The 15,177-nt window shown below is 61.5% G+C and overlaps 2 protein-coding genes and 1 non-coding gene across 6 annotated transcripts in view; 1 reads left to right on the top strand and 2 right to left on the bottom strand.

Annotated features, from left to right (window-relative positions):
* Positions 1-15,177, top strand: part of RSPH14 (radial spoke head 14 homolog) — a 94,738-nt gene that overhangs the window by 53,053 nt on the left and 26,508 nt on the right. The gene's annotated exons all lie outside the window — the stretch shown is intronic.
* Positions 1-15,177, bottom strand: part of GNAZ (G protein subunit alpha z) — a 53,587-nt gene that overhangs the window by 36,054 nt on the left and 2,356 nt on the right. The gene's annotated exons all lie outside the window — the stretch shown is intronic.
* Positions 14,763-14,887, bottom strand: MIR9008 (microRNA mir-9008). Its single transcript, NR_128019.1, has one exon. It is a non-coding gene; the product is annotated as a microRNA mir-9008 (primary transcript).

Here is a 15,177-nt window from a genome sequence, read left to right as displayed (position 1 = left end):
GAGGTGCAAGTGGAGTGGGGGCAGGGCTAGGACGCGGCACCTGGCTGAGGCGAGAGAGAGGTGCTGAGGGGAGGCCAAGGGGCTGCCTCACCCCACTGCTCCGGACTGGGCTGGGCACTGCTGACGGAAGCGCAGACCCGTTCCCAAGTGTGCAGAGGTGGGAGGGCGGGAGTCACACCGAAGGCACAAACACACAGCGATGAGGGCAGGTGCTGAGCACCAGCTGAGTAGGGTTGGGGTGCTGGGCTGCAGGCCACCCCACAGGCGACAGTGAGAGATGATCACGGGCAGGTGGTGAGGGACGTGAACCAGCCGGCGCAAAGGCCCTGCGGTGGGAATGTGCCCGGCCAGCCTGAGGGAGAGGGGGTGGCTGACATGGAGGAAGGGGCGGAAGCAGGAGGTCACTGCTAGGGCTCTGGCTTTGCCTCCGAGCGATCGGGAGCCAGCCAGCCTTGGAGCGAGGGGTGCCGTGCTCTGCCTTGTGTGTGAACAGCATCCCCAGACTGGGGGATCGTGCAGGCAGGTGTCCAGGTGACAGGGCAGCAGAGTGGCGGCTGGGCTGGAGCTGCAGGCGTGCCCACTCGGGCCCTGTGTGCGCAGCTGGTGGAGGCGCCTGGTTGGCGGTGCAGGAAACGGGCTCCTGTGGCCGCGGCTCTCCACGAGCTTGGCGGGCGGCCCCTCATGGCCTCCCTGACTCGCCCACCCACTTGCCTCTGGCACTAAGGCTGCCAGGACACGACCCCAACCCCAGAGCCCGCGCAAGGCCCAGGCTGAAAGGGCTCCCCCTGCCATCTCAAGGCTGGACAGTTGGCCTCCTGCATGCATACACACACACGAGGCTCCCTCGAGGCTCCCCTGCCCGCCGCCTGGCAGGCCTGGCCTGCCTTCACGTCACACTGCCCCCTGCCCAGACATGACCCTCTCACATCTCTATTCATGTCGCAGATGTGGGGTGACAGCCCTGAGCCAGCGGTGGGCAGACACAGTGATGGAATACGGTGCTGCCTCCTCTCTGGGGCCGCTGCACACTGGTGCTCTGCACCCAGACACCCACCACGCCAGGCCTCAGTCCCGCACGGGCATGCCCCCCACGGCCTGGCACAGAGCTCCAACAGTGTGACACCATGTCCAGTGTCGCCCTCACTCACAGCCAAGTTAGGGCCAGGGCAGAGCAAGGCTGTGGGACACCGGCCCCGACTTCTCTCTGAACAGCCCCTCGGACCCCTCCCCCACAGGGGAAGGGAGCCAGGGCCAAGGTCACCTAGTGTCACTGCCCAAGCCAGGCTAAGCCAGAGGGTCTCCAAGGAGAGAAGACGGCTTATCAGCTTACTGGGCTGGAGAAGGCCGGAGCCGGCGGGCGGGGCGCCCTCATCCCAGGCCCCACTTCCTGGAGGGAGACTGACAAGACAAGAAGCCAAGCCCCTCACTCTCCAGACTCCCTCCCTCCCACTCCACACCGAGCCCTGGGCCACCAGAAAGGGGCGAGACACTCCGCCAGGGAGGGAGGTTGGTCAGTAGAGGAGACAGACCCACTCCAACACTGAATGGATGGAGAGGCACGGTCCCGTCCGGGGCTCCAGCAGAGGTCACTCAGATGGCCAGCCGTGTGGGGAATGGGGTTGGACCCCAGAGGCAGAGGGCAGTCCAGGTCATGGGGCCAGCAAGGCAGAGTGGGACCACACAGCCAGAGCACGGATGGGCCCCAGCCCGATGCCCAGCCCCAGTGTGGGGACCCACGAAGTCTGAGGGCCTGTCCTGGGGCTGTCCACCTTCCCGAGAGCTGCCTGCCCCTCGCCATGTGGAGGCCCCCTCGCCCTGCCTGGGCGGGGCTGTGACTCAGCACGACTGCCCTTCCCACACCCCAGCTTGCTCTGACACCCTCTCCGCTGGTGGCTGCTGCCCTGCCCTTCCACCTTGGGACCCAGCAGCTGCTCTGTGGTGACCTGGAGGGGCTGGATGGAGGAGGCCGGCAGGTGTCTGTGCCTCATGCCCTTCCTTGTGTGAGGACTTCTGGGCAGAACAGGAAAGGCGGGAGTCCCAGTAGGCCCGCGTCTCCGAGTTTGCAGGGACTGCCAGGAGGAGACACATGTTGGGGTCCACACACCTCTGCTGTTGGCCTCGGGGCCGCCTTGGCTCGCAGGTCAGAAGGGGCTCCCCCCAGCCTCCCAGGCCTGAACCCACCCACATCATCTCCACCTTCTTCTTCTAACGAGTAAGTCCCTCTCTGGTGTGCCAGAACCACAATCCCGGCATCAGTTCCCATCGTGGCTCTATTTTAGAAATAGAAGGTCTGGAAGAGCCCTTGCCTGCAGCCAGGCTATCGGCGTTCCTCCCTCTTAATAAGGAACCACGTCCCGCCGCCCTTCACGCCTGGTGTGCTGGAATCCGTGCTCGACTTTCAGGCGATGTTTTGCACGCTCCTTCCACCTGAGCGCGGGGCGCTGGGTTCTCTGTCTGCGTCCCTTGTTAGGTCTTCCCAGAGCCTGGCCTGGCCCCGCAGGGCCTTCTTGGTGGCAGCAGCTCCCCTGTGGTCTTGATGAGCCGCCGTCCTCCGCCCTGCCTGGTCTCCTGCTGGTTCTGAACAGCTTCCCTCTCCTCGCAACCCCTGCCTCCACCAGCGTGCCGCGGCCCCAAGCCAGTGTGTTCCTCCTCTCCAGCGCTCAAAAGCGGGCGTCCTCAAGCAGTGGGTTATTGGCCTCACCTTCACGTCGCCCTAATAATGGTCGGCTCACAGTCCAGGACCTGCAGACTCTTCATGGAGTTGTTTCCATGTGTTCTTGGACCCTCAGGGACAGCTGTGGGCTGGGCCTTGGGGAGGGTCTATCCCAGAGCAGCTGGGCATGGTGGGGTCAGGGAGAGGGCTTGGCTGCATTTCCCAAGTCCACAGCAGGCTTCTGAGGGCCTCCAAGAGCCACTGGGGCCACTGGGAGGGAGGAAGGCTGGCCGTGCTTCAGCCATGAGCAGCCGGGGGACAGCACGCGCCTCCATCCCGCAGGGGTCAGCTCCTGCAGCTGGGCACCTGCCTGTCCTCGCACACGTGTGTCGTCTTGCGTCAGCCCCACAGTGCACCTGGGAGATGGGCGGGACGTTACGGAAGTAGACACTAAGATTTGAGGAGGGGGGATGACCTCCTCAGGGCAGCCTGGCTGGGAGGCTGCAGGGCTCCACTTCCGCCAGGCGCCCCGATCCCCCGTACCCCCAGCACCAGCGACCAGCACAGCCTGATCACCCGCTCTGTTATCTACTCAACGGTTTTCTTTAAATTGACTTCGGTTTTTAACTTAAATAGACGTACTTTGAAAACTTCATGTTCCTACTTTAAATGGAAAGCCAGAGGCACTCACCAGACAGCAGTCACCTGAAACACAAGCGAGTGTAAGGGACAAGGGCAGAGGCGGCTGGCCAGGGCCGGCCCTGTGGGAGGGGTCGGGCGAGGCCCTTGATGTGTGCTAAACGAAGCGCGTGAGCGGAGGATATAAGAGCCACACTGGCAGCAAACTGGGGTTTTCTCCTTGAGGAAAAGGATGGAGAGAGAAATAAATAAGGACAACCTTCCTCCCAGGGAGGGCTGGTGCTGCTCACAGCCGTGGCCTCAGGCCACCTCATCCGGTCTGCTGGCCACCCAGCCCCCTGGGGATGCAAATGGGTGAACAGGGAACCAGGCAGGGCCCAGATGACCTCTCCACTGGGAACCCGGGGCGGGAGAGGAGGGGCTGGGATGGCGGCTCCCAGGCTGTGGTGTCAGCATGCACCCCTTGTCCTCACTCAGGCCAGGGCAGCACCTCTGACCTGCTGTGGCCCCGTCCTCTGCTCAGTTCCATTTGCCTGTTCATCAGGGCACCCTGGACCCAGGCCTGCAGCCCTCCAGCCTCAGATCCGAACAGGCAATCAAGCGGCCATTGGGCAGCATGATCATCAGCATGCCGTCTGGGATTGGGTCCTGGTACGTTCAGGCTCTGCTCCGGGCTCGGGGACAGGGGGCAGGGAACAAGCTGAGTCTGTGCATCAAGGAGCTCGTATTCTGGTTGGGGAGACCGTGAGCAAATATGTCAGCAAGACCATTTCTGATACAGAGCCGCGCCATGGAGAAGAGGGAGCAGAGGCGTATAGTGGGGTGTTGACTAGAGGGCTAGTGGGGGGAAGGTCCAGGGAGGTGACATTGGAGGAGAAACAATGACAAGAAGCCACCAGTCACACAGGGGTGGGGGAGGGGAGCAGGGCAGGTGGGACAGGGGCACCTGAGGGGGACACTGCCCCAAGGGCTCGGCTGGGCAGTGGGAGCCTGGCCTAGGCCCAGCTCAGGGCAGGTCCACCTCAGAGGAAGTGGCTCAGTGGTGGCGGCCCTGGCAGGGACCCCCCAGAAGGCAGAAACTGCCCCCTTGAGATTGCCTTTCTCCCATGGAGGTGCTGTTGGTGACTGGGGTTGGCAACCCGCGTCCAGAACCCGGCTTGGATGGAGGCACGCGGGCAGTCCACTATCCCTCCCCAGCTGGGATGCTGGACACGTGGGTTCCCCAAAAGGCCAGCAAAGCAAAGCCAGGGAGAGGCTGAAGGCGCCATGTCTCCCTCACACCTTACAGCCTGTGGGCCTGGCCCACATCGCACACAGCAGAACCCAGCTTGGCACATCCCAAACACTCTGATGGTTTCTGATCCAGCAGCACATACTTTTGGACTAACAAGCCACATCTTCCCGAGGAGATAAAAACCCATGCTTGCCTTGATGCCAGTGACACTGGATGAGGGACAGGGACAGGCCACCCTCCAGGAGCTGCCCTCCGTGGGAAGCCAGCCTCCACAACCCTGCCTCTGTGCTCCTGTGAACCCCACAGAACCCAGGTCCCTGGCTGCATCTCCCAGGCCTCACTCCACAGTGCCCTGCCCTGGCCCACCAGGTTGACAACGTCCCCCTTTGAGGCCGGGCGAGAGCCTCCCTCTGCAAGGGCCCCTGACCCACAGCACCAGGCAGCCCCCTTGAGCCCGGGGGGCCTCAGTCTAGACTCCCGACTGGCCCCTAGTGACCCCAAGCAGAGCGTCGAGTACTGCTGCTCAGCAGTGGGACTGGACTTCACTCTGGGAAGAGTCCAGCAGGGATGCCCTCGGAGCGGCCCTTCCTTGGCCTCTGGGCTGCTGGCTCCTCCACTGGTTCCTGCCTGCCCACCCCCACCATCCACCTCTTCCCTGCCCACCTCAGCCTCCTCTCTCCCTCCCCCGGCCGCCACTCTACTTCGCTCTAAGCAGGTGTTCTGTAAAAGATGTGCAGAACAGATGGAGGGGAAGATGGACGAACACCAAAAAATACTGCTACACAGCTCCAAAGCTTCCCCAGCACGCCCTTCTGAGTGTGCTACCTCACGTGACCTTGCCCAGAGGCTGCGGCAGAGGGTCCACTGGGGTCCACAAGGGGCCTCTCAGGCCCCGGAGGTCTCCACTGACCCATGGACCACTCCTGAGCCCTTGACACCCCTGGGACCCCTCTGCCTGTGCCTATCCCTCCCCCAGACGCCCCATGGCATCTCGCCCACCCCTCCCCAGAGTGGCAAACTGTGCTTTTGTCATCCCCTGCCCCCAGCTTCCAGTTCCTCCTCCAATCTTCCTGTCTTCACTGAGTGCCCAGAGTCCTCCTCGGCCCTCCTCCTGCCCACTCCCCTCTCTCCCTCCCACCACCCCTGGCAGGCCCCCGGCCCCCTGCCCCTGCTCTTCCCAACCGGCTTGTGCCCCACCCAAAACACTATGCTGACACTTTGCACCTGCTGAAATAAGAGCCAGGGTGTGGGGAGCATGGACTCTGCACCCCAGAGCACACCCCAGGCCTGGGCCAAGGGCCCATCAGCTCTCGCTGGGAGGAAACCAGCATCTCCTGGTCCTCGGGCCCTCCTGGCACAACCCTTGTGCCGGGAGACCCCACACTTCCCTGCAAGCTGCCCCTGGGCGGTCCCAAGGAGGCGCTCCCAGGTTGGCCCGTCCAGGAGGGAGCTCTGCAATGTGGTCCAGCAGCACGCCCCCCATCCAAGTAGAGGGACCCACCCCTCCTCATTCTAATGCTAAACAACAACAACAAACCAACCCTGAAGATTCCACCGTTATTACAGATACATTTCCAAGACCCACTAATGACCATCATTAAGTCACCATCGAAGCTGGGACTGCCGGCTGTTGGCATATTGAAAAGCGACTTAAAAGCGGGGAGTCACAAGAAATCATAATATGTACTTTAAACATTTTATTTTAACTTAAAACAGATAAATGTAGGTAAACATACACTCATTTGCCAATTTTTGGAGTGGGCCAAGAGCTCCTCTCAGAGCACAGGCTCACTTACTGGAGGCGCCGTCACCGTCCCTGCTTAAAACACACACACCATGCGACGTCCAGCTGACTTTCTCCACATGGCGTGAGCTGGCAAAGTTGCCGGGACCGAATCCTAGGTTGTCACGGCTCCCTGTCCCCAACCGTAGAGCTGTCCTGGCCACACCAAACCTAACCACAGCTTTTACTGAGGTTTCCCAATGCATCCACCTAATTCCCAAAGAAACCCTCTTCACGTTCACAGTTCAGCAGTTTAGATGATGTTCAAGGACAGAATCACAATGACAACTACAAGTGGCACACACAGGTTTTGGACAAACAGCATTGACTCAAAGGGGTGGGTGCTGAAGCGCACAGCACGGGGAGCCGATGTCCTGGAGCAGCTGGCCTGCCGGGGACACAGGCCGGCATGTTTTACCACGGGAATGGAGAGTGCCCATCCATCCAGCAAGCACTGGCGACGGGGTAAAAGGAGTTCTAAGCACCAAGATTTCTGTAAGGCTTATAAATGACTTTGCATTTCCTTTATCACAACAGCTTCTGCAAATATTTGAAAAATAGGAGCAATTACATATGCGAGACACTACTGATTGGGGCTTGGGGACATGTGACCCTGTGTGTGTGGGTTCTTTGCAGACATTCCACAGCCACCCAGGCCCAGGCCACTGGGTTAGCTTATCCATGGCCCCCAACCTGCCTGACGGCGTGGCACCAGCAGACCCGCAGTGTGGTGCCCCTTAAAAGCAGCCCCTGTTTCTTTGCCTCCTCCTAGTTCTCTGCTTATTTTGGAGCCAGAGTCCGAGTGGATGGGAGAAGGACCAGGGTTGGTGTGCAGTGTCCCCACCTGCAGACAGGCTCCCACCAATGGCTCTGCCCCAGCTAGGCAGACTGTTGGCCTCAGAGCGCCACTGCTAATGATGACCAGGGAGGCCCTCCCCAATGGCCCCGTACTGTCCTGTGGCTCTGGATGCCCTCAGCCACGTGTCCAGCCTTCTGGCCCACAGCCGCCAAGGCCGACCAGACGAGATGAGATAGCACCGCCTGAGGAACACTGACTCAGGAGGAAATCAGGCCAGAGATTTCTCGGGGCCAGGAGTAAATAAATAAATGAAAGTGGAAAGGCTCCACAGACAAGGGGACGGAGGCTCTGCGGCGCAGGGAAGAAGTGCCACCCTGCTAAGGGCCTGGGGAAGGGGCTGCCACGGGCAGAGCTGGGCTCCCGGGTGGCCAGAGCGAAGGTAACTGCTGACTTTCTCTCAGGCCTCTGGGCTGGGTGGGCTCTTGGATTTAGCCATTCTGGGTCTCTGTTACCCTGAAATTTCCTGTTCCCTGCCTCTAAGCGTGGCATCCCATGGTCCCATGCCCCTGCCCTCTCTGGTGAGGGCTCCATGGGGCCAGACAAGCACCCGGCTCCTTCCCCAGCCCCTCATGCCTCCCTGTAGCTCCTTTCCTGTCTTTCTCTGCTGCAGGTGGGCACCACCTCCTGTTGGGGCCCGCCTTCTTCCTTGCCCTCCCCCACAGCCTGCTTCCTGAGCCTCCTAAACTCACACAGGCTTGCAGGCTGCAGAGTCTGAGGATTCTGCAGATTCAGGAGGAAGGGCCCAGGAATGTGCATGTTGTCAAGTACTGGGGGTCCTCCTGAGGCCAGCAGCCTGGGGCCCCTGCACTGGAAGCTGCCCCAGGTCACTCTCAGTGGCTGGCTCCGGTCCTCCCATCCGTGAGGGGCCACCCCCAGGAGTCTCCAAGTCTGCAGCAGCCTCTGACCCTGTCCTGATGGGGTTCTCCAGGAGCAGAGCCTGAGGTGGGAGTTCCTGGCACGTGACTGGCGGAGGGAGCAAGTTAAGGAGAGAGGGATGCAGGACGGGGCGGGGCAAGTAGGCACAGGTGTGGCTTCAGCCGTGTCTGGCACTAGCCTGATCCCACGGGGAGCTGTGGAGCGTGACTGGAATCAACGCTCTCCCGCCTTGAGGGAAGGCGCAGGGCCTCCCAGGCACTTCCGGGCAAGGGGCCTCTGAGGGCCCAGGGCAGTTCTCCAGCGAGGGGCGTAGCTCTGAGCGACACGACGAGGCTGGTGGACGGAGTGAGGCAGGCAAGGGGGCTTGGCAGCAGCAGTCGTACCTACTGCAGGCCCAGATCTTTCTCTCTGCCCCTCCCCACTTCCTTTCTAACAGAGCCTGGTGCCCGGGTCAGGGCTGGGCCTGGCAGGCCTCAGGAGAGCCTCTGTCTGGAATCTGACCACTTACCCCTCCAACCCCGAGTCTCTCATCTAGATTGCACAGTGACCTCTCAGGCCTCCTTGCTCTCTCCCGGCCCCTGCCCTCTGTGCTCCCCCCAGCAGCCAGGGGGATCCTTGTGAAAACATAAAGCAGAGTGTCTCTCTTGTGCTCAAAACCTTCCCACAGCACACCATCTCAGTTCTGAGCCAGAGTGCCAGTCCTTCCAGGGCCCCAGGGCTCTGTACCGGCCCCTGCCTCTGACACTCCTCCCACGCTCCCTCCACTCTCCATCCTGTGGAACTGCTGCCTCTCAAGCACATATTGCATGTTCTCCCTCAGGGCCTTTGCACAGGCTGTTCCCTCTGCCCAGAACACTCTTTGTCTAGAGAGCCACTCCATCCTTCCCTCAGGCTCAGAGGTCCTCTGCTTGGGAGGCCTCCCCGCCCATCCTATCTATGACTCCCTCACAGCACTGCTGCCTTCTGACCTGCTGCATGACTGGCTCATGGCTCGATGTGTTTACTGCCCCACTTCGTGCTCACAGAAGGCCAGCCCCACAGGGCAGGGCTGCTGGTCATTATCACCGAGGTGTCCACAGCCCAGAAGTACCTGGCAGGAAGCAGGTGCTGATCAATCCAAGCCAGCTCTTTGTACTGAGTGAGGGAGGAGCCAGCTCAGTGCAGGGAGGGGCCAGCCAGGGACTTCTGGGAAGGCTTCTAGAAAGGCCTGTGGCCTTTCCCCAGATGGACACAGTAGATGTGCATCCCTCTCCCGCCTGGCCTTGGCCTCTGTGCCCCCAGCCCAGGATGTCCCTTCATCTGGTAAGCCCATCAGGGCCAGGCTTCAGTTGCTGCCACTGAAAGTATGCCCCCACCCCCAGCCTACCCTCAACCTGAGGCCCCCTCACAAGCTCTGGCTGTCACTCTCAGCCTGCCTGCCCAGCCACAGCCTTCCTGTGCCAGTGATGGGGACATTCCCCAAAGTCCTAGCCTGCCCAGAGCCCGGGGCTGCAGCTCTCCTTATGCCCCAGTCCTCCATCCCTCCCTCTGCCCTGAGAGAGCCCCAGAACAGCCAGTGAGACGAGACTAACGCACACAGGGACTCAGGCCACGGAGGGGCCGAGTGTAGCCGGGCAACTCGAGGAGCCGGCTGCTGCTGGGGGCACCAGGGCAGGCCTGTCAGGGCTTTGGTGCCCTCCTCCCTGCCACGGGGCAGGAGCAGGGCTGGGGATGTGCATGCGTGCGTGGCGTTATCACAGAGGAAATCGATGCCTGGCACTGGCCCAGCGTTTAAGGGAAATGAATAGATTCTGGCCGAGGACAAAGAGAGTTTGATTAATCAGAAATTGGATAATGGAGGCAACACTCTAATTATTTTTCTTCCCAGCATTTTATCGAGAAATATGTTTGCACAGCATATCAGAGGTGAGGGGAGTGATCGTGCTGGAGGAAAGTCTAGATTGGGGACAGAGCCGCCATATCCACATGCGCTGATGGGGCTGGATGAGAGACAGGCAGGCTGGCCAGGGTCCTGGTGGTCACCCCATGGAGCCACAGGAAGCAAGAGGGGACAGGCGGGGCAGGCCAGAGGCCACACACAGCTAGGGCATCTGGGGTCACAGAAGATGAGCCACGCTGGGGTGGGCAGGGGGAAGGGGGCAGTGAGGGCCAGGGCCTCAGTCAACACAGGGGTGGCCGACCTCGGAGAAAGGTCCCTCACGTGGAGACTGCCCCTTCCCTGGCCTGGACACCTCCTTGTCACCCTGCCCTGCTCACAGCCTCGCTGGCACAGTGGCCGGGGGGCGTAGGGGTGGGGCGCCACCGGCTCAGGTCACCAGCGCCTGCTCAAGCCAGGGTGAAGGCTGTAGGGGTCAAGTCCTCCAACCCTTGGTCAAGGAGGGACTTCAAGGGCCCCTGGCAGCATGAAGCGCGTTCCCATCGCTCACCCCCGGTGAAGCCTGGTGAGCCGCTCCACGGCCCAGGTCAAACGGGACTGCTGGGTGCCCGCAGGACCCAGAGCCTGGGACTCACATGCCATGGCCCTCCCTGGTCACGCACCCCCTCTTCCCAGGCGTCCCCACTCCTAAAACACGTCGAGCTGGAACTACATGGTTTAGCGTGTTTCTGTGGCTACCTGGCCTCCCAATTCCAGGCAGGCTTCTCGGGCTCTATGGCAGAGCGGAGCTCAGCACCAGGGAAGCTCTCTCAACTGCTTATTCATTCGTTCGGAGCAGAGAGAAACGCTGCCTCAGAAGAGACTCCACAGTGACCCGAGCTGCCCGTCAGACTCAGGACACCAACTGGGAAGCACAGGAGGGGTCAGGATCAGGGTCCAGGAAGAAGGGGTGGGTGAGGAGAGAAGAAGGATGAGCTGAAGCTGCTGAGCAAGAGTGAGGGCATGGTGGGTGGGGCTGGTCAGCCCCTGGAAGGACGTCTAAGTCCTGCCTCCTCTCCCACTGCAGACCTCACTCCACGACCGCTTTCCCTCTGAAGCACAACGCAGCCTCCGAATCCTGCTCAGCACTGTGTGCTTTGGGTGGCCACTCCAGAGGTGGTATGAAAAGTGAAAATCCTCTGCAGCCTTGGCCCAACCCAACATAAGGGTGAGGACACAGAGCCCCAGAGGGTGAAGAGGATTCACCAGCGTCACTGTGACAGGCAGAGCCAGGACTAGACCCCAGGTCCCTCGACTTCCTGTCCAGCGCTCTTCCCCAGCACTGAGCTGCCCTCTGAGCTAATCTGGGGGTAGAGGGGCCATCTGGAAGGGCCACTCAGCCATCACATGGTCATGGTGGGCTCTGTGCCCCTTTCCTACCACCAGGACCTCGTCTTGTCCTCTAGGATGGTTTGCTGTGGACACGCCTCTATCTGTCATGACTGTGTGGATCTCCTGCATCTGACCAAGGCCTCACCAGGTCACACCACGTCACTGAGGGGCCAGGTGTCAGCCGAGACATCCAACTCTTGGTGGTGGTGACGGCAGTGTGAAAAGCTGGGCAGCTCCCTGCTGCAGGCATGATAGGGTCCAGCCAATCGTGTCCACCCACGGGGGGTCTGTGCTTGTTGGTCAAACCTAAGGCCCAAAGACACACCTCTTGGGACCCAAAGACACAACCTCTGGAGAGCAGAGTGTTGAGCTGGGGCAGCGGTCCTCCAACAGGCCTGCAGCCACAGGAAGCGCAGCCCGCCACGGCAAAGTGGCTCAGCGGGTCACAGCAGTCAGGCTGCGCACCTGCCGGTATTCAGTCCCCCTTCAGCAGCCACCTTCCCAGTCCGTGCGTGGGCCAGGCCGGGCTCCGGGGCAGGATTCTCAGTGGTGAGCTGCAGACGAAGGTCCTGAGCTCCCAGAGCTCACCTTCAGGTCCAGGAGAGGTCGGTAAACAAACACAAATAAACACAACAGGCAGTAGGTCACGCTGGGACCAGCGCAAAGGGGAAAAACAGAGGCAGGAGGGAGCACAGGGTATGTGCGGGTGGGGCCACAGTGCTGCTCTATAGGGACAGCCCGGACAGGCCTCGGTATGAGAGTACAGAAGTTGGAGGCCTGGAGACCCTCCTCCTGGACACACAGGGACATGCGTGGACCCGTCTAAGGACCGTCAGTGAGAAGATAGAGCAGCTGCAAGGAGGAGGCTGGTCTCCAGCAGAAAGGACGAGTTGGCCACAGCCCCTCAGCCCTGCCGAGGGACAGAGAAGGTGGCCGCCATACTGCAAGCAAGCTCTTGGGGCTCCTGGACACCTCGCCGGGGCACACGCAGTCACCCACTCAGGAAAGCCACCATCTGCTTAGGTCTCAGGCTCAACTCGGAGGAGAAAACTGAGGTCCAACAGGCCCTTCTTGGTGGGACCGGCGGTGGGAGGACAGGGAGCTTGGGACCCCCTGGCGCCCGGCCGCCGTCATCCAGAGTGGAGTCCGCTGCCCCGCTGCGAACGCCTGCTCGGGGCGCTGGGGTGAACGTGCACCTCGGGGCCACTCCCCACTCCAGCCCTGGACCGTGACCTCCGGGACTCAGGGGCAGGCCAGCGCCCCGAGAAAGCCCTGTCTGCTCAACTCTCTCTATCCCAGGGGGCAGGGAGGGCTGTCCCACAGGGAGGGCCTCCTTCTGAAAGGGCTGCCCCACTGCGGCCACCCGGGCGCCTGCGAGCCTCGGGCCGGCGTGGCTGCCAGGGGCCACTGGAAGGGCCGAGATGCCCTGGCACGGCCCTCCCCCACCGGGGTTTTTAACAGTCTCGCTTCTTAGCACTTTCGATGGATTCTCCAGGGACGTCTCTCAAAGAGAGTTACACCTTAATTTAGAAGCAATAACTCAAAACTCGATGACGTAGTAGCTCCTGTGGAAAAGAGACGAACTCACGGAAGCCATTGTGAGAGGGTGCCCGCCACCGGACTGCCCAGCGCTCGGCCATGGGGCTGTGCCTCCCGCCCAGGGGTCCAGGGCCACCAGGGTCAGCGGACAGAGGGGGCAGAGGCGACACACACGGGAGGCCAGGGTGAGGCTCGCAGGCTGGCTCTGACCCACCCTCGCGGCCCCATGCCCTCTGCCCATAAGAGGCGAGGGGAGGGGAGAGCGGCGGTGGTCCTGGGTGCTGTTCCGGCCGCCAGCGCAGCCAGGCTCCACGGGGATGCCCATGGTAGCCCCACACGGCCACGCCTGGTTCGATGCTCTGCTGTCGCTGTCTTGAAATGCTTAACAACTTTTAACAAGGGCCCAAGAATGACGTGGCCAGTCCTGCCCACGCTGCTCAGTCCCCACACACCCCGTGCCTCTCGCAGAGTTTGCTGCAGGGGACCCACCCTCCTGGGAATACCCTCTTCTGCAGCCCCCGACATCGCCATCGTGACTGTGCTCCCACCTCACTCGCCGTCAGTCCTTCTCAGTCTCTTTTCTAGGTGCTCCTTCTCAGCTCGTGCTCTGAGCCGGGCAGGCCCTGAGGCCTGACCCAGACCCTGCCGGTCCCACCTCCCATCGATCCCTGGGAACTCGGCCGGTCCCTGGCTCCCAGTGACCCTCTGACCGTCACACACGCCTACGTCTACCGGGTCTACCTTGACTCCCGATTCCCCGTCTCTTACAGATGAGGCTGATGCTTCCTTCTCAGCCAAAGCCGACTCTGTGCTTCCAGGGCTGTCCTTGCCTCTTCTCTATTGGCAGGTCCTCTTTAAGATAAATTCCCCATCTCACTATCTGTGGTGCCCCCACCCCAGGGGGTCAGCAGCCTCCCCACCCCAAATGCTGCAACGGCCCCTAATGGCCTCTGGTCTTGCCCCTGTGCCCGTCAGTCAGACAGGTCTTTTAAAAGTGTAATTAGCTGGAGTTTCTCTGCTCCAAACCTGCCCAGGGCTTCCTGCCTCATTGGGGCTGCAGAGCCCTACCTGACTTGCTCCACATACACGTCCTCCCCTCCGCCCCCCATTAGTGGTTCCAGCCCCCGGGCCTTCTGGTGGATCCTCCTGCAGCTGAACTGTGTTGGCCTCAGGGCCTTTGCACCTGCCATTCCCTATCCTGGTGTTCTTCCCTATCACTCACCCAACCCTCCATGGCACTGCACCAGCAGCCCCTCCACACAGCGATGCCCTCCCCCAACTTTCTGCTTGAATTCTCCTCAAGGCACTTATCCTCCCTTTCCTTCAGTTACACAGGTATTGTGCCAGTCTCTCCCAGTCTGATGTGGTTGTCATGCGAGCAGACGATGCATCCGTCCTGCTCCCTGCCCTACCCCTGTGCCTGGCACAGCACCTAGCTCTTACAGGCACTGGTAAATACTGGCCACAGGAATGAGTGGATGAGCAATCGTGAGGCTCCGTATGGAGGGCCGACGTCTGCCCCACATGCTCTGGGGTCCATCAGACGGTTCCTGTGAGTTAGTCTCCAGCAGTTCACTCTGCACCTCACCAGCCGCATGGGTACCGGAGGGGCCAAACGTGTGATGAAGCCCTGAGGGGACCAGGCAGGGCACTCTCGAGAGGCCAGGGCTGGGCCGGGTGGCGGCGGGCCCAGGGCCTGACCCAAGTCTTCTGCCTTGACGGGCGCTCTCCCTCCCCACCCTGCACCCCTCCCCAGTCTGCCTGAGCTGCGTCTGGCCACCACTCTGGGCTCCAACCTGGGAGCCCTGAGGCCTCTGTCCACCTCCCTCCGCCCTCCCTCCTGCCAACTACAGCGCTGCAGGCCTGCCCCGAGGCTCCAGCACCCCAGGCTTCCTTCCTGGGGGCCGCAGGGGAGCGGCGCACTATCAGCCTCTTCCAGAGTTCCTGCAAGCCCAGCCCAGCCGCGGGTCAGTAGCATCGAGAATGCCCTAGAGCCGCACAGCACTCGGGTCTTCTGACAGCTGGCAGGGGACAGTACAGGGCTGCCTGGTCCTCACCTACACGGCAGGAAGGCGCGGCACACACCAGCATCGCATGTGCACATGAGACAACCACTCTGCGAGGTCGAGGCCCCTGGGGCCACACTCTGGGTCTGACACCCTCCATCCCACCAGCCTCTCCGCAGGGGCCCTGGGCAGCTGTGCCAAGTCTGCCCGGTTACCTACAAGTTCCTGGAATTGCCCTAGAAGCTCCTGAGAGCCAGACCAAGGCACTTTTCCTCCTGGGACTCCAGGAAACAGAAGAGCTGAGAAGCTGACGACAGACAGTGGAATTCATTCCCTGTGTC

The sequence above is a fragment of the Equus caballus genome, chromosome 8, assembly GCF_041296265.1.
Source record: "Equus caballus isolate H_3958 breed thoroughbred chromosome 8, TB-T2T, whole genome shotgun sequence".
In the NCBI taxonomy this organism is placed as follows: domain Eukaryota; kingdom Metazoa; phylum Chordata; class Mammalia; order Perissodactyla; family Equidae; genus Equus; species Equus caballus.
This window is presented reverse-complemented; position numbering and strand designations above follow the sequence as displayed.